General features: G+C 43.9%; 1 protein-coding gene across 1 annotated transcript in view; it reads left to right on the top strand.

The window, feature by feature from the left end:
* The window catches only part of FNDC3B (fibronectin type III domain containing 3B), a 213,828-nt gene that overhangs the window by 291 nt on the left and 188,405 nt on the right, over window positions 1-25,132 (top strand). The gene's annotated exons all lie outside the window — the stretch shown is intronic.

The following is a 25,132-nucleotide window of genomic DNA, read 5'->3' as shown; positions in this document are numbered from 1 at the left end:
GCCCCGCGGCTCGGCTCGGCTCGGCTCGGCTCGGCTCGGCTCGGCTCGGCTCGGCTCGGCTCGGTTCGGTGGGCAGCCCCGGGGAGCCGCGTCCCCCCCGCCCCGAGGCGCCGCTCCCGGTCTCTGCTCTTTTGTTCGGCGGCGGGACGGGGCGGAAAGTTTCTCTCGCTGCCCGTCTTTCCCCGTCCATCCTCTCCGGTCCCCGGTGGCGGCGGCGCCCCGCTCGGTCGCTCTGCCCCCTCGGCGGGGAGCTCGGGGCGGGCGGGGGCAGCCCCGCCGCGGCCCTGCGAGGGGCTGGCGGCGGGACGGGCCCTCCAGCACCGCCCGGCGATCCCGAGGGGCGGCCGGCCCGGCCGCTGTCACCGCCTCCGTCCGCCGCCGCCCCGTGGCGGCTGCGGGGCCGGGGGGGGCCACGGACACAAAAATGCGGGGGGAGGTGGGTGGTGGGGACGGCGGTGACACGCGTGGGTGTGCGGCTGGCGGCGGTTCCACCGCCCCCCCCCCCCCCCGGAGGAGCCGTGCCCGTGGGGCGGGAGGAGGCGGGTGGGTGCCCGGGAGCCGGCGGGGAGAGCGGCCCCGCTTGCCCGGCCGGGGGATGCCGGGCAGGTGAAGATCCCAGGGTGTGTGTGTGTGGGGGGGCTCCTCCTCTTCCACCCAAAATGTCTGGATCCAGGGGGAATGTTGGAGAAAAAGCTGGAGAAAAGGCGCCAGCGGCTTCTGCCGGCCCCGTCCTCCCCGCCCGGCTCTTGGCTGAGGGCGGCTTTGGGAAGGAAAACCCTGGAAACTTTTTATTTTGCTTGCCAGACACCTTTTTAAAATGGCATGCTACCAGGAGACGGAGTGAAAAAAGAAAAAAGTCTTTTAAAAGCTTAACCTCTCTTAGGTTAAGACCACATCTGCATCCCTCCCCTCTGCCTTTCCCCCGCCCTTCCCGGTTCTCAGAAATGTTCTATTTAAATAAGGTTTTGGCTAAGGTAGTGCGGCTTGAAGTTAAATGTAATGAACCGTTTATCCCATCTATATTTGTAGAATAAAAGGGGGGGGGACAAGCCTGCCTCTCTCCATATTAGTAATTTCGTTTTTCATTTGCGTTTCTTTGTGTGAGTACCTAAAAGTACTGGCCTGACTCCATAAAGTGGTAGTTACCCCATCACAGATGGGGAAAATGAGATATGGAAAAAATGAAGTTTCTTGTTTGCTGGTGTTTTGGTTATTTTGGATTTATTTTTTTTATTATTATTATTTGAACTCGGTGCTAGGTTTGTGAGAACAGAATTCAGGTATCCCGGTTCCCTGTGCCTTAATCGCATGTGCTGTATCCCCTAACCGCTTACCCTGCAGAACCCAGGGCTCAACCAGTACGTTCCTGAAAGGTGCCAAACCAGTCTAACTCGAGCTTAACAATGTGCTAGGTAATGGGATTTCAAACTTGCACGCATTTTTAAGTCTAGAACGCTATTTCTCAACCTTTTTTGCAGCTAAGCTCACTTAAAAAAAAGGTCGAGACTGCCAAGCTCGGCAGTATCTTGGTGCTTGTACGGGTCTGGGGCTCTGCTCCTTTCTGATGGGAATCTGCTGGTCTGGACGTGGATGACATGGTGTGTGCTTGGCTGGAAATCCAGATAAAGGCATTGCTTCCATCAACCTGGGGAGTCAGTGATGAGCTTCCTCCTATGGATGGAGGCATCTTGCTCATCTCTCCTGGTCCATCGGTGGTCTCACCCACCTGCGGCCCGTGTGTCTTTCTCAGCAGTAAGAGAACATGCTGCCGGTGCTACCAGTAAGAAAATGATTCTTGGCGGTGTTCCTGGGGTCATTTCAGGTCTCGCACAGAAGCGGTCTGTTAGTGCTTTTCTCCCTAATCTTCAGCACTTTGTGGTTCCCTCTCGTTAGTTTTAAAGCAGTTGTGCTTTGTGGTTGTATCGGGACCCTGCTGTGACAGAAATGTCTGCTGCCCCAGAAGCATCGCATATTATTCTTCCCACTCAGTATCTTTTAGTTAGTTTATGCTTATAATGTAGCTCAGGGATGAGTCTCTGTGGAAGTTGATATATTCTACAATTCTTTAATTTTATTTTTTTTTTTTAAACCATTGGGACACATCTGGTTTGGGTTTGAGGTCACTGCTGGGACAGCGATGAGAGGGGTTTTTCATACTGTTAGCCTATAGTTGGACAAAGGATAAGAAATGAAGAAAGCTAGCATCCAAAATAAGCTGATATTCTACTACAGCCAAGAAGCTCGGAGCCGTAACCCCATACTGCAAGCTTTTTATCTTTACTCTCGGAGAAGTGTGTAACTTCCAATCTGACGTGTGTTTTTTCTGGCACTTTTTTTTTTTTTCCCCTACATATGGTATTTGCTGAACTGAAAGAAGATTTCTGCATCAAACCTCTTTCTTAGCAGAGAATGTAAGTTTTTTTTCATTTCACTTTATAGATTCCATTAAGTTCTCTGATGAGAGAGAGAAGTGGTTAAGGGCCGTTAAACTTCTACAATTCATGAATCTGTGCAAGAAAATATATACAGAACATGCAGCAAACTTCTGCATGTGTGCGGTTGTATTCATGAACTTTCTAATTAGTGTAATTGGGTTTCCCCTCAAAAATGTAGGTTGTCAGTCTGGTGAGCGCTAGTGCGGAAGCAAAGTTTGCAGTATGAATAAATGTTTGTAGTGTGAGTATCTTCATTCCTACATATAATTACATAAAAGTGCCAGAGCCCTTGTGCAGCTGAATAAAAGACATTAACTCTCCACAGTGCTTTTCTTCTCAATATAGTTTTCCACTCCTCTCAAAAGGAAAGACGTGAGGGAAGATGGGGTGACCTGTGGGAAGCGGGAGGACATCCCTGTCTCTCCACCAAGGATGCTGTGATAGCGGGTGCTGAGTCTGGAAATCGAGTGTCCCGATGCATCGGGATGGTTTTGTGCAGTGTACTGCAAGTTATCCGAGTCCCACTTGTTTGCAATAGCCTTTAGTGTACAGCAAATAAAATAAATAGCAGAGGAAGCCAGCAGAACCCTGTGTAAATCTCAGCTGTGCAAAATACCAGCGAGGCAAAGCGTTCCTCAAACCAGTTGCCCAGAGGACTTGTGCCTCCGTGATCTTCTCTGCGCTGCTGAACGGCAGCAGTTGAGCGGTGGGGGATCCTTTAGAAACTGGAATATCAAAAGTCATGTTGTTTACGGCCAAGGTTTAGTGTCCCTGTGTGATCCGTCCCTGGAGATGGAAGGTATGTGGGAAGAGGGAAGTTCTTCAAACAAGGCAGTGGAAATAGGAGACGCTGGATACACAACGGTAACAGGCCATCTACAGGCAGGAATGTTGGGCTGTCAGCAAGCAGATAACTCTCCAAACAGTTTCCAGTGGGGATGCGGTAGTTTGCATTTTTACTGATCTATTCTAAGCTCCTCTTTGCAAAATTAAAGTTGGAAGCTCCCCCTGCCCCCCGCTGGATTACAGCCAGCCGAGAAAAAAGCACAAACTAATTAAACGTGACTTATTGTGGAATTTGTAGCAGTGTTGGCGAGATTAGTCGCCTCTCAGAAATGCTGCTGCGGATGTTAAATCTGTGCTCTGCTCTGGATGAAAAATGACGGTGCTGTTGAGCAAGTACACGAGGAAAGCGTAGTCTGTGTTAAAGTCTGTTCCTGAGCGGGAATATTCCCTGGAGGTCCCAGGTAGTGCGGCTTTGGGCAAATCTTCACGGTGCTTTTAATTGGGAAAGGATGGCTTGCCTTGAGCTTAGAGGTTAAAACATGCTGCTTCTCCAGTGACGTGCTTTCTGCGTTTGATCTAAGGAATTCTTTGTTTACAAGTAAATTGTGTTGTTTATTAGCAGATAACAGACCAAAAAGCCAACTCCAACACCAACTGTATGAGAAACTTTCCTTATTTGTGTTTCTAGTGGTGACAGTTTATAATGGTGCTATATACTGAAAGTTACCATTTGGATACTCTGCTTATTAAACTGCAGCTATGTATAATGTTATTTATGTAATATGAAACAACAAACAATTCCAAAGTAATTGAGTATATAGTTCATATTATTTTTTGAAGAGGACAAAGATTACAGCTAATGCTGATACGTGGCATTTGCTTCTTCTGGCATCTGCTTCTAGTTCTTCTAGAAGCTGTTCAGTAGAGAAACAACGTGCATTCAGGAGCGAAGTTTCTGCTGTTGCGTTTTGGTATGGTTTTTTTTTTGGTTGGATTTAGGATAACTGAAATCAAAACACTCGAATCCTCTGGCAATGAAGACGATAGGCTTGTCTGATTTCTGGATGCTGACTTAGTGTATAGCTATTCTGTGTCAGCAACACGCAGACCTTAAAGCATGCTTTGTATGTAAGTCTTGTAATTGCCTTATACGTAATTATAGGCATTTCTATTATTAGGTCCTTGCAAAGGACTCTAATAATAGAATGTGTGTATATAGATGTACTTAAACATCTACTTCATGCCTTCAGGAATGTTTCATATGGAATGTTTTGAAAAGAGAAAAAAGAAATTGCTCTCAAGAGGCTGTTAATAAAAACTTCAGTAAGCAACAATTTTAAATGACCCTCGCCACCCTCAAAGATCCTTGGGATGTTGTGGACAGATTTCCCCATGCTTTGAACTGAAACTACCAAAATATCAAGTGTGTTCTGCTTAGTTTGTAGCTAGTTCTCTCAGCCTCTGTGCAGCTGTGTCGATTTTACATGGTTGCTCCCTGCTCCCCACTCACCCATGAATAAAATGCTAACATTTATATTCTTAAATCCCAGTGTTGCCTTTTGCTGCAGGTATTTCTGCATGATTCCTTAGTCAAGTCCAAACCTGCAGTGAAGTAAGATGGTGTGACTGTTTTGGACCTTGGTAGCAGAAACGGCATGGGACTAGAGTTGTCCTGATTTGTTTCAGGATCACCTTACTGTTTTTCTTTAGTGTAAAAATTAGCTAGCTGCTAGAATTTATTCTGCTTCATAAGTCGCCTTTATTGTGGAAGTACTTGCCTATTCAATGGCAATTCATATACCATAAGTGACCTTATGCTTGCTGACACTTGAGCGGGTGTAGGTATGTTATTAAGTATTATGCATTGCTCTTTGCTCGTTATTTATTTATTGATGTGGAATAATGCAGCAGAGAAAAAGAAGATGATAGCGTTTGTGGATAATGAGAGCATTGAATGAGTTTCCTTCTGGTGAGCCTGTGTTTCTTGCAGACTCGTGTAATGTCAGCTCACAGAGGAGAAAGAATTGCTTTCAGTGTCTTGTTGTTAGCAAACGTATGGCAAACAGAAGCATCGCTCTACTAGAATAAATTAACGGAGCAGAAGCGACACAGTCGGAACGGCAGAGGTTGTGGATTATTCGGGGTGTGTAATGCCTGAACTCAAAAGCCTGAATAGTGGCTTTTGTCTGCAAGTACCGATAGAGGTGGGGAGATTGAAAAGCAAAAGCACAGCTTGGGCTTGCCTGACTGTTCCGTGTGACTTAGTATTTTGCCTTTCATTTGATGTTTTAGTATCAGGAATAATGGCTTAGAGTGAAGTGGGGGGGGGAAAAAATGTATACCACGGACCTGATTCTTCTAGATCTCTTTCAACTGGATGCAAGTTTGAGATCCAACAGAACACATGCATGTGTGCGTTCTTCTGTTCTTGGAGCAGGATGATTACGTGGCTGATGTTTTGCTTTGACTTGTGTATTTGGTTGGCTTAAACAGTTAAAATGTTGGTCTTGCTTTCCCCGGTTCTTAATCCACTTTACTTAACTATCCTGTTCTTTTGTGAGATACTCTAAAGCTCCAAGGAAATGATTTTATAGTCTAACTCCAGTAGATACTTTCTACCTCTGTTTTTCAATGTTTAATACAACTAATAAAAAGGTAAGCTGTCATTTTCCACCAAAACATGTTGGTGCTGCTCCTCTAGTATACAATGCTGTCTTTAACTGTGGCTGCCTTAGAAGCTACGGCTTTTAAGGCGAGAAATTCGTTCCTATTCAGTTGCAGTGACTGAAGGATGACAACACGTTTTTTGAGGGCTAGTTTCCACTGAGTCATCCCCTGAGCTGGGCAGAGGGCTGCTGTCATGTCTTCTGCTTTGGCAGGTTAACTACGAAATTTGTTTTCAAAGCCTCCTTTGGGGAGGCGGGGGGGGAGCTACATGTCTTTATTTTCTAGTGCTGGAAAGCGTTAGAAGATGTGGCATCTCAAAGAAAAGCAAATTAAAGAAAACAACTGTTTCTTACACTGGATTTTTATAGAATTGGCTTCTGCTTCAATGAGATCTCTCATTCCTAGGACGTCTGCTTTTCTCAGTGTCCCACTTGCCCATCCTTTCTTCAGCACGCTTATTCATTAACCGCCCATGGTTTCCGATACTAAGACAGGGTTTTCCTTTTAATTATATCTCCACATGATTTATGTTTGCCTGTTGGTTGCAGGGTTGTTAAAGGTGATCCTCGGCCATGCAGCGAGGTTACTGCTGCTCTCGCGCTCCAGACCGGAGGCTTGGGGTGCCACGTTTGGTGTTGCAGAAGAAGTGTCCCCCCTGAGCTGTCTGACACTTGGGTGTCTGAGGAGCTGAGCAGCGACGTGCACAATACTTAATTTGGCACAATGCTTGCTTTTTGCTGGCTTTTCTTGAATGCTTCAGATGTGGGCGAGGGAGGGGCTGCGGATCTGTGTTTGTGGCACGCTGCATTCCTTTCTGTCCTCTTCCCTTTTGCTTCATGCTCTTGTTCACGCAGTGGGTGTGACGTGTGGCCTTCGCATGACTAAAAATGCAGGCATGTGGACGAGAGGCTGTCGTATGGGCAGAACGTGTCCATCCACATGTGTAGTGGGGGTGTGCCCAGCCTGACAGCCAGGTGGCTGTGTCTTGGCTTCCAGGTGGGTACAAATGACACAGGAAAGCTGTGGTATATGGTCCTGGAGTTCTTCAGAAGAGTTGAAGCTGTCTGACCTAGCAGGACCACAGGGCACTGCTTTTGGATCATAGGTTGAGTCATTGTTGGTGGTACCTGCCAGCCATTCGTGCAGGGAGAGAAAAATCCACAGGTGTCCTCAAAAGCGGGTTTTGAGGAATGGGTCAGGAGGTTTCTGGCTTGCTCGGTAAGGGCGTTCATGGATCAAGAGTGATAGGGAAGGAAATGAGAAATAGGAAACGTAGTGAGGTGGCCTCGTGTTTTGGATGCCATGTATAAGAGGGGACGTTAGGGCACAGAGGTGGCAAGATTGGACAGCTGCAGGTGGCTTACAGCACTGTGAACGGGCTATACTTGGAGACTAACCCAAGGGCAGGCTGAGCTGCCGGAAGGTTCTTGGTATCTATGGGCAAGAGAAAGGGCCGGCAAAAAATAATCTTTCAATTCAAAATAAATCATAACTTTCAGTCTAAATTGTCAGTTTGTTAGAGAATGGTGCTTTCACTATGTTTGTGTTGATACCTGAGCATGCCTATACGTTGTCTCCTCTTCAATGAGTGACCTTATGTGGTTTGGAGAAGGAGAGAAAATGGCACCAGTGTCGCGAATAATCCCCTGTATAATCTCCGGAGTCTACCAACATTTAAGTTTCTGGATCAGGTGCAAAAATGATTTGATAGCTGAAAGAGTGATCTGCTGCTCGCTTTGTGCACCGTGACCCTGCAGGCGTTCGGCTCTGCTCTGAAAGGTTCAAGCCTATCTTGTACTGGCGGGAAATGTATGTGGGATGTTTTGAGGATAAAGAGTTAATTTTATAGCAATTCAATGAATATGTTGATACATTGATAAGTCTGAGTTGTTTTGACACAGTCGTTTTCTCACTGTTGCCTAATCAGAAGTTAGTGAATTAAGTTACTGGAGCTGCTCTCCTGGTCTCAGGTGATACTGATGAAAGTAACTCTCAGAACAAGTGAAAGTGAAGCATCATTTTCTGATACTTTTGTGTGTCACTTACCCTTAAGCAGGTGGGTAGCTCATACCCATGTTGCTTCATTAGATAACTTTCTATTTGTATGTTGTCCTCTGGGCTTATTTGTTATAAAACTACGTTACATTTTAGTTCAGCAAGACCTCAAAACGACAACAACAGAAACCCAACAAACAAACAAAAACCCCTAAAGGACCAAACCAAAATGACTTCGTATTTCACATTCTGGTTAATTTCAAATGTTGTTGAGGTACTAGTGTCTTAATGTTCAGAAGTGAGAAATGTCCTGTGGATTTTGTCCCCAGAGACATGGGTGACATCTTGCTGCATGACTCTGGCAGAGTCCCGTGTGGCACGAAGCTGGTCCTACCACGCTGGGAAGGTAAAGTGCCATAACAAGGTAGCGGCTTATGGCTCATTGCATTTTTCCTACTACATTGTGTTCGAGTTTTTCTTCATGAAGGTCTACAACCACGGTCTTAGAGGCCTTGGTATGGAACATGTGGGTTGGGTTACGTTATTGATAGCTGACCATAATGGATAGACGAGAAATCTTATGGCTAAAGAGGGAAAAAGTAAAATTCTGAGATTTTCAACACAGCAAAAGTTCTGCAGATCTTTGTGTAAAATCGGACAAAAGTGATCCAAGTTGTTAATACTGCTCACACTTACGTACAGTCAGCCTTAATCCTTGTTTCTTGCATGTCAGCTGGTGGCAAAATTAACTTGTTTGCATCTGCTCTGCACATATTTATTTTTCAACTCCATATGCTGCTCTAGCAGATCTTTATTATTGCTTATTAAGTTCACTGGGGCTTTTAATGACCGCGTGAAAGATAAACATCCTCTGCGACTTTGTTAGACGTGCAGCGCAAACGTCTTGTTGCTGATTTGAAGCTCGTTCATCAGGTCAGCGTGCATCGCGAGCAGCAGCCGGGGTGCTGTATGCCCACGACTAATTGGGTATCTGAAATGGAGAGGAACGCTCTCGTTAACTAATTTAAGTGTCTCTCTCTACAAGCTGTCATGTGTGCGGTGTTTTATCTTTACCCTTTCCCCTCTCGGTTAACAGAGCTGGACATTCTTGTCCAGATGTTCCAGCTGCCTTGTTCCATGGGCAGGAAATGGTGATGGGGTGGAAATTAGTCAATCTGACCGAGCGCAACCAAAAGGGTCTCCGATCTCTTCCACAGCAGCCACTTCTGGCTTAAACATAAGAGTCAGGTCATTCAGATGCTTCTGTAACCGCAATCTATTTAACGTACAAGACGGCTACACTTTAATTTTTATGCGTCTGAATAGGTTGCTTCAGTGGATGTGTGAGAGCCGCTATGTTACTGTAAAGGCAATATTTGTTTGTATAAAACACTGAAGTTAGACATTAACGGTTTCACTTCCTTTTGGCATTTCTTGATCATGCAGTCAAACAGAATGATATTATCCTCTAAAAAGTTGCTGTAAAAAGTTTTTCAGTTTCTCCGACCGTCTAGACTATTGCAGTGTTGTCCCTGCTAGCAGGTCTGGGTCCTTTCTCGTCTGTCTTAATAAATCCTTATTTCTCCCTTCCCTTCTTCCTTCCGTAGATTTTTCTAGACTGCAATGTATTCATTTCAGTGCATCCTGAATTGTTGGGTTAGTGTAAGGGGACAAAGGAGAGTGGATAAGTGGTTGTAGCATCTTCTGAAATGTGGGCGTTGGGAGGTAGAAAATATGGATATGTGAAGACAATGAAAACAGTAATGAAGGGAATAGTTTGCAAGTAGATCGAGTGTATTATTTGTGGCCCTGCCATCATTTAAGATGCTGTAGTGTACTCTAAATGAAATATAAGCAAATATTACAGTATGCTCTCTTGTATGATTGAGTTTACCTGAGTTGTGATAATACCACTTTTGAGCAAACTGGATAAATCCTCGTTACGGGCAGTGACGTGGTTTTACTGCAGCTGCAAGACTGTGGGTAGGGCTGAGGTGCTGCTTTTTTGGCTGGGGGTTGGCGACGTGGCAGTCAGAGATCTGCCCTTTCACTTGGGGAGGGAAATGCAAAGCTTTGGCCCCGTGCCTGGACTGGCCTCGGATGCTGAGAGGAGGTTTTGTACTCAAGTTAGCAAGTATATGGGGACGGCAGATTGGATCTGTCGACTTTCCTCCTCTTCTGTCCTCAGGAGAGTTATTTTCTATTAATTTTATACATGTACATGTAAAAAAAAAATATATATATAATTTTTTTTTTAGGTGTCTTAATTACATATCTATTCTGGCTCTGTAGAGCAAGTGAGGTTTAACCCTGTTCTGGGGGTTCACGTGCGGTGCTGCCCCCAGGACGGGTCTCTCCTGGCAGAAGGTTTGTGGCCGCTGGGGCAGGGGTGCGGGAGCAATTTAAATGAAGAAAATCTTATAAGCTGACTTTCCATCAAAAAATTTTAAAGAGTGCTTGTCTGGTTCTTCTACTGTATAAAGTATCTCTGTTTTAGCTTTTTCGCCTGTCCCTACTTTTTGCAGAAAATGTTTCTCAACATTCCACAACTTGTGTGTTTTTTGACAAATGCGATGGGATTTCGCAGATGGAAGGGGGGAGCAACGGAATCCGACTCTTCTCTCATCATATGCAAAATACACAGTTGGGAGGAAGAAACAGAAAAATACCACTTTTATCTATTCTTTTCTAGTATGTTAGATGAAGATTTAGCATGCCTGCTGTATGTTTTTCTGCCAACATCATCTCTTCCTGACCTTTGTGATCAATATAAGCATTGTGGGTTTTTTAAAGCAGATACAGAGACTTTGCTGTGCAACGCCTTGCGCTGCCGGACCAGGGCGTGAGTGTGATCTGGTGGTGGTGATACAGCCGTGAAAAAAGGCATGCACCAAAGGGTGGATTTTTATTTTGCTTTTAATAGAGATGGGAAGGGAGATTAATACTGTTTTGCAAGTCCTTTTGGGACTTCTTTTGGAAAATATGTACGTTCTGATCATCTGCGTTGGTGAAAGATAGATAAATTGTAAGTGGTAGAGTTGCAGAGCGGGGTTACAAGCTTGAGTGGAAGTGTAGAAAGCCTTTCTCGCAAGATGAGATGGAGAAATATTTAACAGGAAAAAAGTTCCAATGAACTTTGCTATCTTTAAATCCATCAGAGATGTAAACACAGTGAAGGCATATAGGACTGTTGAAGCCAAAAGCCAGTGTCAGCAGATGAACGCATGGATGCAAGCTGTCAATAAATAAAAACTCTTGCAGAATTTCACCCAACAGCTTAGTCCGAAACCAGTCCGGCTGCACGAACAGGGGACGTCTGAATGGCAAGGAGATTGCCAATGAACATATATGCAGGGCTATGAAAGAATATGTGGCTGTAGTATTTTTAGCTATGAATAAGGAGAGCCCAAGTGGCAGAGTGGTTTCAAGGAAGCGGGAGAACAGAAAAGGACCTTCTGTCCTGGAATATTGTGTGTTGAAAATACTCCAGGTATTCATTGCAGCAGCAAACTTTATAAACCTGATCCTGATTTCTTTTTTTTTTTAATGAATTGACATAATTGAAATACTTCTTTCAAGTCTGCTTGTGCTTAAGTTGTGTGTGTGCAGGGCTGTACGGTATTGGTGATGAAACTTTGATATGGCTGCGGTCCTGGTGGAATTTCACTCCTATATCCTGCTCCTGGTACTCACTGCTATTGGTAGAAGATCCTGATGTGCTATAATTCCAGAAAAGGAGATCGGTAGCTTTCAAAGAGCTTTGAACATCGGGTCAAATGATAAAGGTGCTTTCCAAAACTGCTTTGTGAAAGTGGTGGATCGCTTGCAGAGTAAAGCCCGGAGGTTTGTATCCAAAACTGTACTCATGATAATCTGTAGGAAGGAGCATCTTAACTTTGGGATAATCACAAGCTTCAAAGCAAACTCAGAAAACAAGATAAAACTTTGTTTATGCTTTGTCTTGGGGGGAGGGGGGGAAAGAAACAAGATCAGCCTTTCACAAATGTGAGTTTAAATATTTAAAAAACAAAATATCTGAATTTATATTTGCTGATATAAGGTGGAAGTTATCTTCAAATACAATGTAAAAGGTTTTTTTTGTTGTGTCCTTTTTTTTTAAACAGTGAAATAAACTAGGGAACAGATGTGCAGTGCCAGAGTAGACATATTTTCAGTGATATGGAAAGAAAAATCTAAATTGGGTCACCTGCAACTTCAGAAGTGGCTGTACAAACAACAAATTACTACTTATGCTTGCACCAGTCCTCTGGAAAAGGAAAAATCAGCATGTAGCGAAGGTATTATGTAGCTAATTGCTTGGTAGCTACACTGAAATTGCTTTAATACTGGCCTGTGGTGTTCCCTTTCTCGGCAGAAATGCTTTTGTCAGGCAGTAGTTAATGTTTCTTGGAGAGAGGAGGATGCAGTGAGTCCTAGTGCAGGTTTTCTTTCATCTGCGCGTTTTCCTCTGACAAGAAGGAGTCGCAGGAACTTGTTGACAAAGCTGTTTGCCATGATTGAACTGAGGTTTTGTTTTGGGTTGGGTGTTGTGTTTTTTTGTTTTGTTGTTGTTGTTGCTGCGTATTGTCAGGTTTTACTTAAATATATTATCAACATTGTCTCATTTAAACTCATGTGATGTGCTTTCATTTCTGAGCTACTTGGCAGCAGGGGGAAAAATTGTTTTAATTGTCTTTATGTTAATGCAGAAGGACTGGGAGCTTGTTTCCATCCATCAGTGCTGGAGACTTGGAACAAAAGCCAAGCAAACTTCCAGATGGTGGCAGATCCTGGATCCCGGCCACTGCCCGACACAATTCAGTACGCCTGCCTCTCTCATTTAATTGCTTACAAAACAGCTGTCTGCCCGGCTTGTAATCATGGATTTTTTTGCCTTCGTTAGCAGTTGCTTGAAGGAGGAAGGTGAAGCAGCGTGGTGGGGCTGGAATGGTCCCTGTGGGGTCCTCGGGCTTTGGCCAAGAGTCCCTGCCAGCAACGTAAGGGTTGGCTGCGAGTTCTCCCGGGTTATAAAACGCCCAGCTGTTGACTTTCACAGTTGTGTGACTGGGCAGCTGGGAACTTGGATGGGCCAGAGGATGAGCTGTATTGAGCAGGAACAATGGTTTCACAAGCAGGCACACGTACTCCCCTCACACCCCCCTTTTGGGGCCTTGGGTGTGCACTATCTGAAATCCTGTCACTAATTAAAAATCACAATAAGCCAGTGCACTTAAAAGTTGGGGGGGTTGTTTTTTTGTCTTTGGTTTTTGTTTGTTTAATTTAAAAAAGAAAAAGTCTCTGGCTGGGGATTTAATGAAACGACTGGGAACGGCATCTCGCGTTGTGGCCACTGGCTCAATCATGGTTGAGTTGGTGCAACGTATGTCAGAGTTGGTTTTTATTGTTCTGATGGGATTTCAGCCCACTATGGCAAGGGAAGAGTTAATTTGGGTAATGAGAACTGATCATATAATCCAGCGTCGGGGGTGGAAGTGCTGGTGGGAGGGCAGGAGCTGCTGGAGGAGGGGAAGACGGGGCAGAGGGAACATCCCTGTGCTCCTGGGCTGGGCAGGGGACCTGTGGGCACGTTGGTGGGACCTGGGGCGCAGGCAGCAGCAGTGAGCGGTGGGGTTTTATTTTGTGGCGGCTGTATGTGGGCGACTGGGTTTAGTGGTTTAGTTTCAGTCCCACCCATGATTTTCTGAGCCATTTCCTAATTTAGGAAGGTCTGTATGAACAATTTGCTGTGTAAAGTTGTAGTTGTTAATATGGACTGACAAATAGATGCTGTGAACTGATAATTTTAATTAGCCTTACTGACCAGGACAGGCTGTCAGCTTTAGTAGGAAATCATTAAATAAACGTTGGAGAATAACCAACGTGATGGTTCTTTTGCTCTTGGGAGATACCAGATACAGAGGCGATGCATTTCATTATCCCCCTTTTACAGCTGAGAAAACAAGACATGGAGGTGAAACAACTGGAGATACTCGTTTGTTGGGGCTTGCTCCAGTTGAGGCTGGACCAGAAATCCTATTAGTGGTCTGCAAGCGTCTGGGGGTTTCTCTGCCCAACGTGAGACTTGACGAGCCTCCTGGCAGCGCCTGCGCGTGGTTCGAGTACCTCTGGAAGTCTCTCCCGGAGGAGGAATGCAGACAGCTTCATGTGGCAAGAGGGCAGTAACTATTTGCCTTCTGCTTAGTATATTCTATTCTATCTGTAGGAAATCTTTGTAACAGGCTGACTCGTTATGGGTAAAGGGGGCAAAAACAGTTTTCTTACAAATGCCAACTTAAGTTTTTGCAAGCTAATAAAATTGTCAGTAAGCAGTACAACATACGCTTAATTTAGTAAGGTTATAGTTCTTTTTTTAGAAAGGATAAAGTTATCCTGCCTTGCTTGTAACTTTTATTTCTGGTGAGCACATAAAGTCATATTTCCTTAAGAGGAGGAAATACTGTTCACTTCCCCTGGCTGATCCCATCTATTCCAGTAGCTAATCTTTGGATTTTTGTTTTTAATGTTGTGCCCAACTTTGCTTTGCCTGGCTCCTGCTTCTGCTCGCTGCTTCTTATTGTTGTCTCGTGTCTGATCCTCGCTGTCCCTGGGACTGTGTAAATAGACCTTGCCCAGTGCTGGTAGGTCCTGCTGGGGTGCTGTGCATCGAGCCCGCACCGTGGTGTGGCTGATTCACAGTGTTATCAGCCCACAGATTAAACCGTGGTCAGTTAGCTGGCCAGCTCTTAATACGCTGAAGATATTTCATTTTGATACGTGCTAACACAGTTACCTCTCCAACCAAAGGTGTAATCTCGTCAGGGAGAGCGCTTGGATTTGTTTGCCGGGACCTGTTTCATATAGAACAGCGATGCTGGTTACGTTCATACCTTTGAATTCCTTATCACTGGAATCCTACGTTGACTTTAGATTGTTTTATCTGAAAGCGGCGCCCTACTGATGGGACGTAATTGTACTGGTCACCCTGCTTCCCTCTCAGCTACTGGTTACTGGATCAGCATGGTCTCCCCTCCATCCCGCAGCATCAGCATGTCCCGTCGTTGACAGTCGATCAGGCGTTCCCTCAAAGGCTCAATCAAAACTTCATTGTAAGGTTTTTGAGGCTGACTTGGTCACTGAGATAAATTCATCAGTCTGTTTGATACAAATGCTTCCCCCCCTCCCCCCCCCCCCGCTTTCCAAATATTGAGTAGAAAAAAGTTATTAAATGCTTTTTTCCTGCACCATTAACCCTATTATCACTTCTGTTTTGCAGTGGGTTTATACCACTATTAGATTTCAGTCCTTCGTGGTTTATTTTTAAAAGCAGCTTATTTTCTCTTGTCCTGCAAGTCATGGTTGGTTGTTGGTTTTTTTTTTTTTGACTGACTTGTCTTGACTTCAGTCTTCATTTCGCTTACCAATTTTCTGTAGTTCTAGTTCACTTTCATCAGTGGCTGTTTTTCTTTCCCTCCTTTACCCCTTTTTATACTGCATCATGTTTATATTAATCTTCCTTTTACCAAGGAATAAGTATAGGTTTTTAGCGAAAGTTTCCTTCTTTCTCAAACGAGAGGATTATATTTTCTCTTTCATAGTTGTATGTCTTTTTAAAAAAATAAAAAGTGAGCCTACAATTGTAATGTACATAAATTTTCTTTCAAGTCAGTTTTTCCTCTCAATTCTCATCAGTTTGGGGAAAGGAGCATTTGTTGTTTTTAAACCTAAACTGCGTGTACTGACTCCAGTTAATCTCCCTCTGGTAACGTTTGATTGCTGTGGCGATTCAAAAGCTCTCACGGGGCGATCCTGACTGGTCCTGCGAAGATGAAACTTCCAGCTGTTGGGTGTTGAGTGTGTGGAAGCCAGAAGGATAGGAAAACGCTGAGTGGTTTTTTTTTTTTTTTGTCCCCCCCCCCCCCATCTTATGTAGGTTGTGCGTGTACGGTGTAGGGAAGTTTTGTTTGCTCTTGAGCTGTGTTTGAATCCCCTTCTCTAAATACGGTGTAGGCAGTGGGGGAAGAAAACGGTTTCACAAGTGTTTGCTGTACAGAACTTGGTGTATCACCTCGGTTAAATAGTTAAATATCACGATATTAAAAAAGGAGGTGCTGCAATCCATCTCCATGGGTGTATTGATAGATAAAATACTACAGATGTACATCAAAGTGCAAGTTCGTGGCCTGATTACACAGCTCTAAGTTAGTGCTCCTACTGAAAGGTCATTCCTGCCTCCAGCTCCCTTCATTCCTGTTGCTTCTCTTGGTTTGGCTCAACCAGTTAGACCCTGGGGTTGATCTGGAAGCTAACCTTAGATCCGACTGGCCTTGCTGCTGGACAAGTGCTGGCCCAGAGGGGCAGCAGGGTCCGGTGTGGTTCTGTTGGTGCTGGCCTGGTGTTGGGCTTCCATCAGCGTTTCCTGAACCTGGGCCCAAACAGCCCAGCTGGGGCTTTCAAGCCAAGCCGAGGATGGCGTGTGATCCCTTCTCCTGCGCCCGTCCTGGTCCCAGTGCCACCTTCCCCAGCAGGCAGGGATGGTCCTGCTGAGGTACAGAGCGAGGGGGAATCGTCATTGTTAGATGGACAGATGGTGTGTTTTACTTGGCCTTTAGTCTCTTAGTACTCGTGCTGTTTGAAATCAAAGTGTCAATGATCATTCTCCCCGTCCACCAGTCTCGTCACCTAACCACCACCTCCTACCCCAAAGGAGAAGGGTTAAGAGAACGTAAGGACTAAAGCGTTAAGGTGAAATCTCCTGGTCCCCACATATGGGGCAGGTCTCTCCTTCGAGTTCCTGTAGTACACCTTAGCACACGATGTGCCACTTAAAAGAAGAGCTCGACTGCCTGGTTTTGATTTAAATTACTTGTTCTGCTTCAGCGTTCGTCTTAGCTACCTATCCCAATCCATCAATTTCTTCCTTCTTTGAAACTGTCTCTGCTTTTTGTTTCTCCTATTTGAAGAGACGGGCTTTCGCGTCCTCTGTACGAAAGGGTGTCAGGGAAGATCTTCCCTTTCCTTTCTCAACAGCTTGAGGCGGAGATCTTGTCTCTCTTTATATTTACTCACTGTGAAGCGTGTTGCACTGCATAGCAGCCACGTTGCCTTCCTGGAACAGCCTGTGCTGCAAGGGCACAACTATCCCGGCTCCGTAAAAAGGCTGTCCCACAAGCAGAGGTGGCTTCTCGTGGGGACGGGGCATCCCTGGCAGCCCCCACGACCTGCATCTCTCTTGCCTTGTTCGAATTTCATATTAACTCTGCATGGTAAGAATATCTCCTAATGATTGACTGCTAAAATTTGGTATTTAATAGCTACTTAGAGGCAGAATTTGTATGGGAAGAAAGAGTTCATAGGTGAAGGCTGGTCATGGCTTGTTAATTAAAGTCTGGCTTTTGTCAGGGATAATTACTGAAGCATTGGTAAGAGATAAACAAAAGTTCAGATGGAGAACAGCTGAGCTGTAATCTGCTTATGTTAAAGCCTGAAATAGCAAAGGGTGTGTTTGGCTTGAAGTCCTTGTCCATGGATCTTTGACTTCTGCCCTTAGCGGGGAAGGGATAGCGAGCTTTGAAGGCAAGCGCAGCTCTAATGCTGAAATACCAAGGTATGAGTGAGTAACAAAAGGTTTCTGTGACAGAGGTATCTCTGTTGTGTATTGGATTCCAGGCGGTGTAAAGAACTATCAGATTATTAATACCTTCTTTTAGTAATACCCTGGTTGGAAATCTCGGCTACTAGGATGCACCTGAGAGATGGAGCAATGCTTAATGAAGTCTGTTTGGTTTTTCCACCCAAGAATGTAGCCCTTGGGTCATGTTTCCCATATATATATATGTGTGTGTGTGTGTCTTTCTCTCTGCCCTTAAAGCGATGGGCTTAACTTAATTGAGTTCAGCTGAGTTAATGGAGGTTCACCTACTCTATGGCTACGCTTACGCTCACTGTTGTTCTTCACTTGCATCATCGGAGACTTGGTTTCAGTGGAGGCTTTGTCTTGCCGAAGGGTGTGCGAATGATTTCAGTGTAGGCATGAGAGCGAGCTGGGATGCCGGACGTGGAATGGGAAGGTCTGTGTAATGCAGAAAGAATTCCAAGCATCTTTTTGGTTAATTCTGTGTTTTAGAGTACTGCTAATGTAGCTTCATGGGAACTTGCACGCTGAGTGCAGCTTAAGGTTTCTGGATTATTTCTAAAAATGGTTCTCTAATGTCTTTTTTGAAAATGTTTTTGAATTGCCAATAGTTGTACTTAAGTCAAAACAACTCAAAAAGCCCAATCTTTTTACCTTTTTTACTTTCATGAAAGTACTAATAATACCTTGGCAAATACTTGAACATTGAATCTATTTTACTGCTAATGAAAAAGAGCCCTGATCCCATCTGATTCAATTAAACTTACGCTTTCCTACTCAAGGACTGAATTTTACCATGCTTTATATATTGTACTGAAAATGTCTCATTTTTCCTAACAATTGGTTTGATTTTATAAGGAAAAAAACATATTTCCACAATATTTGCAAACGCTACACCAACATTCTTCTGCAAAATATACCGCTATTTCCAGGGCACGCAGAAGGATTTTGTGTGCTAGGTTTTTGTTACCGAAGTAGCGATGGCAAATTATAGTTAAAAAGCAAACAAACAAACCCAACTTGTCAGAAATAGACATGGGGAGTGTCCATTATATTTGGTGTTTAGGTTCTATGAAACTGAATTTGGAAAAACATCTGAGGGGAGTTTATATCCTCTGGAATGCTCTGTCATTTTTCCCCTTCCTACAGATGCTTATTATCTGTAGCGATTATTCAGGTTAGAATAAAAATGGGAATTCGACAAGCATATCGGTAGCTTTTTCTCTGATGCACATCAGCATAGCTTCATTGTTTTCAAGGTGTTTGTTCCTAAAACTTTTAAGTCTTTAAGCTGTTAAAATGACATTGTCAGTGATGTGATAAGCTTCAATGGCTTGCCTTTAGATTGTACTTTCATGGCTGATGGTGTCGGCTGATAGCGCTGGAGAATCCTTTGAGGGACAAAGAAATGCAATAATGGGGATGGAGGTTTTTGAGGAAATTTTCCCCTGATGAATTAATACCTGTCTCCACCAGTTTCTCAGTAGGTTTAGTGATTTTGGAGATTGAGATGCTGCTTTGAGAATAAGATACACAGGAGAGCCTATACTTTATACGAATATTGGAAGAAAACCCAGAAACCTTAATTTTTTTCATGTCATGTCTTTAAATGCACTTTGTGGCATAAACTTGTCTTGGAGGAAGCCTTGAATCTTGTGAATTTGGTTCAGGCTTGTCAATTAACTTCAGTGGACTGAAAAGATCTCATTGAACCTCACCAGAGAGATTTTAACCATTGTGTTAGTTTCTTAACTTTTTTTTCTCTTGAGTGTTAGCCAGCAGTGGTGTTTAGTTGAATTGTTTAGATTAAATTAGGAAGTGGCATTTTTTTTTTATAGCTCTGTATTGTGTTGTGCACTTGAACTGATGGTATATAATTAGACACTTCATTTTGCTTCCATTTGACGTCCTTTAACTAATTAGTTACTTGGGTTGCTTTATTTTGCATCAGCTTTATTTTCAGCTGATTAAGTACACTTACTTAGCTTCTCTAAGGGTACAAAATTAAGAACATACTAATTGCACAACAATTTTGGCATGTGTAGGTTGCCTCGGTGTCACCTAAGGACAAAGACTTCTCTGCTTACATTGCTGGCTCTCTTCCCTCCATGCCCCGTGGGCAGATGTGTCAGCGCAGACGCTGCGCTCTCCAAATTCTCTTCCTCGCTCCTACAGTCTAGTCAAAGCCTGTTGGCAATATCTAATGTAGGTCCTCGCCCTTGGAGATGGCTTGATCTCAGCTTTTAAATGTTCAGACCCGCTAGTGCAGTGATTTTGGAGGGTTGGTGGTGGGACAGCAGGGTGATCTCGAAGGAGTGGAGATCCAAAGTGTCCAACGGGGTGAGTTATCCCTGGAAACCAGTAGGCTCCATCTGGGAGCCATCATGAGATGAGCGGGCAGTTGTGATCCTTTCTGCTGATTTGAGTAAATAGTGATTGTGGGTATTGAGCATCAAAGAAATAATGTGGCTATAAATTATTATGAGTGTAATATTTCTAGAAGCAAGTTTCCCCCAAGGCATCGAGTGCTCTGGAGTAAATGTGACTTTATTGTGAAATCGTGATCTGCTCACAAATCAGAGCAAGCATGTAGTTTGTTTGGATTTGGATTTAAACGTCAGTTATTGATGCGAGGCACCGAGTAGGATCTGACCTGTGCCAGCTAACAAGGTGGAGCCAACTGAAATGAGAAAAAACATTGCAATTTTACTTTTGTTGCTGCAATGCTGACTGAAGTCTGAGTGTGTCCAAGGATCTGGCATTCAGACAAGATACGTACTTCTTTCTGTAGAGCTGTTTTTCAAAGGGAATGCTTACTTTTATAAAAACTGGATCTGTGGCTATAGCCGAGTAAATATCTTTGGGGGTGCACTGCCACAAGAGGAGGTGCAGGAAGTTTCTCTTGTCAAAGTGGTGATTTCTCTCTTTGATCCTATGTAGCTGTTTAAAACTATATCTGTATGTTTATGTTTGGACTGTATTAAGAAAAATCCCTCTAAAATACTTACCCATGAGCTTGTGTTAAGGGTGGTGGTCACTGGGTGTTGAGTTCTCTACGTGCTTTCGGGACACAAGGGTCAGTGCATGGGGACCTTACCTTCTAATGGGTCTTCTGTAGCCATAAGCGTGTCCGGTGTTGCAAGTAAAATTGACTGAAATGAGAATATTCTTTGGTTATGGCTGTATTAAAGCACTCTGAAAAGCGTGATCATTTATGGGGTACTAAAAATAGTTGCTGGTGTTATTTTGAAGTCTTCTACAAATGAAGCATTAGCCCCCTCCGGTGAATCCACAGACAGGGATTTGGTGGCCTTATAAAGAAAAGGGATATTTAAAGAGGGAATAGCAAAGACGTAAAGTAGAGGTACTATTTATTACTGAGGCTAGATTTAGATGTCTGTTTATTACAAGAAAATAAAGTGGCACTTAAATTCCACAGAGAAATGTATTTTAAAAAGACCCAAGTGTCATGGCTGCAATTTTGTGCAGTCAGAATTTTTGCCCTTTTTTTTTTTTTTTCTTGAAATGCTTTCTTTCATTCAACAGCCACCTTCATTTTGGGATGGCCGCTTTGGCTTTACCTCAGCTGCTTCTCCACATTTAGCTTTGGATGTTGGCTGTCCTCCTGGTAGGAAGAGGCAGGAAACTACGGAAGTGTCAGAGTGCCTTAAAGGGCTTGAATCCTGATTTTATTATGAGCGATTTTTAACATTAGTCTGCTTTTGGTTAAGAAATGTAAGCTACTGACTACTGAGGAAATGTTAGACATGAATCATCAGCTTGGGTGTTGTTTCATGGGGCTTGAAGCTGGTCAAGCAGGGAAGAGTTGCATAGTAAGGTTTTAAGATGACTATCCCCCAATATCTACGTTATATAATTTAGGTGACTTCATTAAAAGCTTAAATTTCTGTACAGTCACTGTTACCCCCAAAAGCCCACTCATAAACGCGTTTGTTTGGCTACTGGCTGGTTGCACGGGGAGCCCAACTTTAGGGTGGACTGGACACCAGGAGCTGCAGCGCCCGCACCCCGCAAGCTCCTTGAAGACCAGTCAAACGTTCATTTACAGCCAAGTTTCCATCGCCATTACTTTTGGTCTGTTCCAGTGAATGAACCGGCTCCATAAGGAGGGTGTCCGGCGGAGCTGGAGCCGTGCTGCTGGTCCCCGCTCCCCTCCTGCTGCCTGCCCCAACTGGGATCTGGCTCTGGAAACGGGGCAGGATGTTTGCTTTTGTGGAGTGCCGTTGTTGAGGAAATTAAACGAGGGGATCGCTTGAAAGGCCAAGCCACCTCTGTCAGATGAGGCTGTTAAGATGAGGGTTGTGGGCATATTTTGAAAGCACCTTATCAGGAGAGGTTGGGGAGGGTGTGCTCTTGAGAGCCAGCGTTGCTTGTCTTGCGTCTCGTCTCTTTGTTCTGCAATGGGACGGCTGGGGTTGAGTGCGGGGAAAGGGGAAATCTTAAGAAAATCTGAAGGAGCTGGTTTATCTGAAGGTGTGAGGCTGTAGCCACCGTGGGGGGGGGATGTGTGGGGGGCCCTTCCCGGCCGCCCAAAGGCGTCACACACCCGACAACTGGCCTGCGCAGTGGCAGATAAGGAGGAATGCGTAGTATTTTAAGTATCATAAAGCTGGATATCCTTTGCTTAGGATATTTCCTGTCCACAAGAATTTATTTTTCAACAATGCTATTGGCAGAAAGTCCACAAAGTGGAAGCGGGGAGGGAAACTCACGTGTTGCGGAAGATGAGAAGTTTCTAGTTTTCCCATCTTAAGTGAAGAAATAGGAAAGCTTTGGAAACCTGGAAAATATGGACCTTTTCTCTAGCGGTAAACCACCAGCATGCCTAGTTGCATATTGAATAGTCACTGATTTGCGTTTATGTACAGCAATTAGCCATTAATTTTTTTAAAAAAGAGACTTTTGGACATCTTGATTAAAAAGACATTTATCTCCAAGGAGGGCTGAGCCTCGGGACGGGGGCAGCTGGAGCGAAGCACTCCAGACTCACTTCCACCAGGCTCTATTTGCGTGTCTTGCCTTTGCATCCGTAATGAATTAAAGCCTAAATCAGAAAGCAGGGTTTAATTGGCGATTTGTGAGCTGGTTAATCCTGTAGTGAAAGTAACGCGTATTTAGCACTGCTGCCGCCTGCTCCCCGTTGCCTGCAGGGCTGGCTTGCAGCACTGCTGGGCCACTAGCCACCGGGGTAGGCAGCCGCCGGAGCAGCGGAGAAGTGCTTGGAGCTTCCTGCTATGAAAATACCTTTGAGAGTGTTTGTATTTGCTTCCTTCTGTAAACTTCAGATAGAATTCACTCGATCTCATGAACGTGGCTGCGTATTCTGGGATAGCTGTTTCTAACAAAGACCTACAGCTATTAAATACAATGATAAGTTATTGTTTACCATAGTTTCCTTTTGTTTTGTGTTTTTTTTTTTTTGTGTGTGTTCCTAGCAACAAGTACTTTCATAAAGGATTATTTTGCCTTTAGACGTATCTGAAGGTTAGCAGCATGCATTTAGAAACTTAGTAAAACTTACAGAAAGAAGCCAGTGTAACGAAGAGGTGAAGCATTAATCCTCGTTCCTGTCTTCCTTATGCTAATAAAAAGAATTTGGTAGGTGTGTGGCGTTCTTAGTGTTTATAGCTGGACTTTGTTTTGGAAATAGGAGGATTATGGTGTGTGTTAAACTTCTTAACTCATTTTCTCTGCATCCTCAACGCCCAAGAGAAGGCCTCCTAAACCAGCTCAATTTACCACGCTGAGGTTGCACTTTTTGAGGCTGGACTAACGTGTTATAACAGAAATCCAAGTCAGTGAGAACATTTTCGTGGTGCAAAAATGATGTGGAATCTTTGGTATGTGCCAGTGGCAGGAGCTGCTCTCCCCGCTACGCCGTTCCCGAAGGCAGTGTGTGTAAGGCTTTGGGGCATCGGTGTGTTGTGCTTTCCGACTGACAGCCTACAGGTTTTTTCAGCAGCTTAAATCCAGGAGAAATTGAGATTTTTTTTTTATTATTTTTTTTTCTTTTTACCAATTTGCTTTCTATTCTTTAGCAATACTTTTGAACTCATTCGTTCCTGCATATAGTTTAAGTGTTCTACGAATCTTGCGATAAAATAAGGTAATTATAGCCGTTATGTAGATGAACATGTATATATGTGTGTATACATACATAGCTCACGACTTACGTGATGATCTCAAACCTCTGTGATAGGTGTGGGAAGAGTAAGACCATGAATGTAGACTATAGGAGATGAAGCTGTAAAAGTAGATATCAGATTTATTGTACTGATGAATGGTGGCCTGACACTATTGTATTAAACGGAGCCCACCTCTTGGTTTGGTTTTTTTTTTGTTTGTTTGTTTGTTTTTGAGGCACTGGCATGCTTTTAAATACCAAAGTTTAGATCCAGCACTGGGTTTTTTGATATGATTTAAAAAATCTTTTTGTGACCTCTACCTTGTGTTTGACTCTGGTCTACTAAATTTAACATAAAGTCTAAAATAAAGACTTTACCCTTTTGTCTGCCATACCTATTTATATTTGGGATAGGGAGCTCACTTGCTTTAGTTCTAAATGACCGGTTTCCCAGCGGGTAAGTAACTTGATGACAAATGTAGATCCCGGTTATTGTCTCAGTTATAGATCTGACAGCTGGTCTATAACGTTAAACTGCACTAAATCATGTTTTTCCCATAGTGATCCTTCCTAGAGAGGGAAGGGTGGCTTCTGAGAGTGGGTTTCCAGTCTGTTAGCTGGTCTAAAAATTCTGTCAGTTTACTGGCTAAGTAGCTCTGCTGTTAGATACCACCACGTTTCTGCATTTTTGATCAGTTTGCTGTTAATCTTCAGGAATTCTTAATCCTTTTACAACCCAAAGATGCTTTGGCATTTACACTGTAAGTAAATGCAGCTGGTGGTTGCACTAACGCTTTCTCTTTATTTGTTATTCGCATAAATACTTCCTTGATATTTGACAAAAAAGAGACTCAATGCACTAGTGGTTGTCACAAGAAGGAAATTACTACTAGCAAAATGACTTTTAATTGAATCAATTCAAGCAGTATTCAGAAGCAGCCTTCAAGACGGATGTACTTCAGCGGGCCCGTAATAATAAACATATTATCGTTTGCTCAGTTTAGGTGAGAGTGAATATCTCGTTCATTACTTTCGATCAAGTACTCTTCCAAGATTTCTGCACCAGTAATATATATGCATGAGAAGGAGGAAAATCAGAGCATCCACCTGCTCTTCAGCTACCAGAGTTCAAATTTAGAGACAAAAGTTGTAGCCAGTTGAGCTTCTGATTGACATGATAACAAATCTTGTTCTGCTCTTCCTTGAACACAGAGGATGCTGACAGTAAAGTGACTTGTAATGGTGCTGCATTTCATTCTACTGACTTTTGAGTATTTAAAACTGTAATGGGCAGCGATTACCTCTTGGTGTAGAGCTGCAGCACTCAACTGATGTACGGGGTGCTCTAAGCAGCTGCTTTATGAAGTGCAAGGTGTCTCTGGCACCCGTGGTGTGGCGAGGAGGTACACCCGGCAAGCTGCGAGTTACATTATTTGTAACAGGGCTTGATGCCCCCAGAACAAAATTAGAGAA

This window comes from Larus michahellis, chromosome 6, assembly GCF_964199755.1.
Source record: "Larus michahellis chromosome 6, bLarMic1.1, whole genome shotgun sequence".
NCBI classification, from domain to species: domain Eukaryota; kingdom Metazoa; phylum Chordata; class Aves; order Charadriiformes; family Laridae; genus Larus; species Larus michahellis.
The sequence above is the reverse complement of the archived record's forward strand: the minus strand, read 5'-3'. Positions and strand labels throughout refer to the sequence as shown.